The 3,980-nt window shown below is 43.6% G+C and overlaps 1 non-coding gene across 1 annotated transcript; it reads left to right on the top strand.

The window, feature by feature from the left end:
* Positions 1 to 3,651: 3,651 nt before the first annotated feature.
* Positions 3,652 to 3,726, top strand: Trnap-ugg. The gene has a single exon. It is a non-coding gene; the product is annotated as a tRNA-Pro (tRNA).
* Positions 3,727 to 3,980: the final 254 nt, after the last annotated feature.

The following is a 3,980-nucleotide window of genomic DNA, read 5'->3' as shown; positions in this document are numbered from 1 at the left end:
GATCATTGACAATTGTTCGCGGTTGGTTTGATGATCTTAATGGACAATTCGAGCAAATGATTTGACAACTCAGACCACCGGACATGAATCCCATCGAACATTTGTGAGACATAATCGAGAGGTCAATTCGTGCAAAAAATTCTGCACCGGCAACACTTCCGCTATTATGGCCGGCTATGGAGGCTGCATGGTTCAATATTTCTGCAGGGGACTTCCAACGACCTATTGAATCCATGCTACATGGAGTAGCTCCACCGTGCCAGGCAAAAGTAGGTCCGACACGATATTGGGAGGTATCCCATTACTTTTGTCACTTCATTGTACTTAGGAGCAATTGAGACACCATCAAGCACAAAAATCACGCCTGCATATCACGATCTACAATAGTGAAACTACTTTTGTTCTTGTAATGTGCACTCTGCAAGCAAAGTATGGAAATACAGCTACTCAGTGCCTTTCACAGTAGTTCAGTCGCGTTCTAGTCCCATTATTTTTGGCATGGATGCTTTCGGTTTATTCGATTTGCATATTCAGGACAGGGTCCGTGCTATTTATACGCATCTTTCTCATGCCAATATACATCAGTCGTCTGGAAAATATGGACTTTGTTCGACAGCACAGTGGGACACGCAACGATTTTTCACGCTCACTAAACGCTCATGGACAGATCAAAAACCTAAGTTTACATATGAACTGAACAGACTAGAGCAAACAGCAGTTTTTAAAACCCATTTCTGCAAGTCAGTAGGCATTTTCCCTTGCGATCACAAGACAAGTGAATGGAACTATCAGACTTTTTGCCGACTTTAAAGGGATAGTTAATGCGCAAACAGAATCGGTAATTGAGATTCCTTCCCACTTCCATGTATTGACGAGCTCACGTATCACATAGCAAGTGAACGGTTCTTCGCAAAAACTTATTTAGCAGATGCTTACCTTCAGCCTCCCCTGAATGAGGAAACAAAAAAAAAAGGTGGTTAACACATTTCAGCTTGTATCAATAACAGCGCCTTCCCTTCGGAAGTGCCTCGGCCCCTGCGTAATTTTCAAGGCCAGTTTAAGACCCTCTCGACCCAAACCGACACTTGTGGCGTCAGAGTTGGGAGAAGTGCCAGAGGCGCCACGATTGTAAGATTCCCATACAAGATATATCACAATTATAGTCAGACAGCGTTAATAGCCTCTCGCAGCGCTGCTCGAAAGGAATGCTGTGTTGCCATCTCGGCTGAAAGTGTAGACACAGTAGCTTCGTTACCAACAGCTGCAGTGGCGGATGTTTAACTTGTTTCGCTACGGTCAGGTTCATGGTGCGCTACAAACTGTTTCATGTTACATTTTTTAAATACACGTAATAAGGATGAGATAAAAATTACAGAATGGAATGTGTATTCAATCTTTCCCAGTCATTATGTCATGAACAAAAACGAGTGACACAGCTTCCCACACTGCAGAATCGATTCTATAATAAACTGCATCTTACAGCGTGGGTTACTCCGTCTGTTGGCTCTTAGTTTGTCAATAAAATGACGTAAGAATCAAATCTAAAATATCAAGAGAAGGATGAACAGCATTTTAAAACACGTTATTTGGAGACAGAGTAGCGATAAGTGAAACAAAATGCCCATTACAGAACAGATTATGCTCTGAACTAATCCATGGCTCACAGACAGCTTGACAGTAAATGTGCCATGAAAATTACAAAATAAATTTACATTATCTTCATATAGTTTTTTACTCGGATGTTTCATTGTCGCTGCCTTCGGAAATGGAGTCGCTGGATGTTGGTGCGATATTGACAATTAACGAATCCATTACTTCGTCTTCGCCGTGCGGAGTGGCCGCCCGGTTTGAGGTGTCGTGTCACGGATTGCGCGGCCCCTCCCGCCGGAGGTTAGACACATCCCTCGCGCGTGGGTGTGTGTGTGTTGTTGTTCTTAGCATAAGATAGTTTAAGTAGTGTGTAAGTCTAAGGACCGATGGCCTCAACAGTTTGGTCCCTAAGGAATTCACACAAATTTGAACATTTATTTTTATTTCGCGTCTTTTCTTCACTTTTTTCAGCTAATTTTCTTCTTGCAACTGGTCAGTGTGACATACGCAAGCTTTCCACTCAACAATGCTGATTTTGTCTGTTGCTTCATGGACTAGCCTTTCAGTGTCAGCTACTTTAAAAGTAATATTTTCATTATATGACCTTCCTCTTCTGTGCGGATGCACACGTATTACCCGAACTCTTACGGGACTTGGTAAGAATGTCTTCCAAGAGTAAAGAATGTGTTGGGTAGGGGCACTACGAACATAGTGTGTGGACATAAGGTGACAATGTGGGTCTCGCGGGAGGCGAGCGCGAGATAGTCCCTGCAGTCGCACTATCCTCTGTGCCCTCAATGGCTCAGATGGACAGAGCGTCTGCCATGTAAGCAGTTCGGGTCCCAGTCGGGGCACACATTTTCACATGTCCCCGTTGATATGTATCAACGCCCGTCAGCAGCTGAAGGTATTAATATGTAATTCTAATTTCGTAATATTTTCATGTGCGCATATCTCTTCACCTAGCCCACTCCAGCTCTATGGGGTTATAATGGGATTGATACGGAGGTGCTCTACCGCCCTGTGATCGTGTTACAGAGCTTTAGAATCAATTACACATTATTTATTGCTGCCTTTTGAAATCTTTGACGAGCTCCAACAACTCCGCTATTGTTTGTGTTCCAATATGTGGAATGTTATTACTTCGCAGCCATGAAACAATTTAATTTTTTTGTGTTTGCAGTGGGAGGCCTGTTGAAAATAAAAGAGTGACAGCTTGCGTTGTCTGTAACAATGGCAGAGCCCTGATACAAGTGAGGCAACTGCTGACTCTGAAGCCGTTGTCTAAATGTTTCTCCATTCATTTAGGGATGATAATCAGGGTTGGTTTTCGATTTTGCTAGAAATGTAAGTTTACTTTCAGACACAAATTCGGAAGCAACGCAAACAGTGTGACATATTCTACGATGTCCTTCTTTTCCCTCTGGAACTTCAAGCCGCCTTGTCCCCATGTTGTTTGCGAAATAAAATTTCTAGTGTGGTTTTCACTTACCCAAGTCTCGTCCGACTAATACAAAGTTGGTGTTGCTTTTGATCTGATTTCATGTATTGTTCTTGGAAAGGTCACTCTAGCAGCAGCAATTTCACTAAGCTCTATTACAAAATTTCCGCACGTTATTGGATTTTACGTTTTTAAACTCGATGTTCTTCGATGTTGCTTGCGTTACTCTTGCACATTCTTCAAACCCAGTAGCTTCATGCATAACAGTGTGTGATTTCAGCGCAGTGGGGAACTCACCTCTTTCATAAAATTCGAAAACCTTCTGACGTAAAACATTCTGATCGGATATATTGAAGATATATCGGATATGTGTCCGAAAGAACGGACACCATATCCATACAAATATATAGTTCTGGCAATACCGGCCATGACCTTCTTCTTCTGTGCGGATACACACATATTCCCCGAACTCTTACGGGATTTGGAAAGAATGTCTTCCACGAGTAATGAGTGTGTTGGGGTGGGACACTACGGACTTAGTGTGTGGATATACAAGGTGAGAATGTGAGTCTCGCGGGAGGCTAGCGCGAGATAGTCCCTGCAGTCGCACTATCCTCTGTGCCCTCGGTGGCTCAGCTGGATAGAGCGTCTGCCATGGAAGCAGGAGATCCCGGGTTCGAGTCCCGGTCGGGGCACACATTTTCACCTGTCCCCGTTGATGTATATCAACGCCCGTGAGCAGCTGACGGTATTAATATAATTCTAATTTCATTCTGATCGGAGTCGTCGATTCCTGTTACCGGCTTTGTTTCTTCCCTGAAGACCAAAACTTCATATTTCCTGTTGCGTGCTGAGACAAGTTGCCCTCCTGCAACAATTTGCCTACATGGTTCGTACGCCACAGGTCACTGCACTTTGACAACCATGCAGGCCGGCTAGTCTACGTCTC

Source organism: Schistocerca piceifrons, chromosome 7, assembly GCF_021461385.2.
Source record: "Schistocerca piceifrons isolate TAMUIC-IGC-003096 chromosome 7, iqSchPice1.1, whole genome shotgun sequence".
Classification (NCBI taxonomy): domain Eukaryota; kingdom Metazoa; phylum Arthropoda; class Insecta; order Orthoptera; family Acrididae; genus Schistocerca; species Schistocerca piceifrons.
The sequence above is the reverse complement of the archived record's forward strand: the minus strand, read 5'-3'. Positions and strand labels throughout refer to the sequence as shown.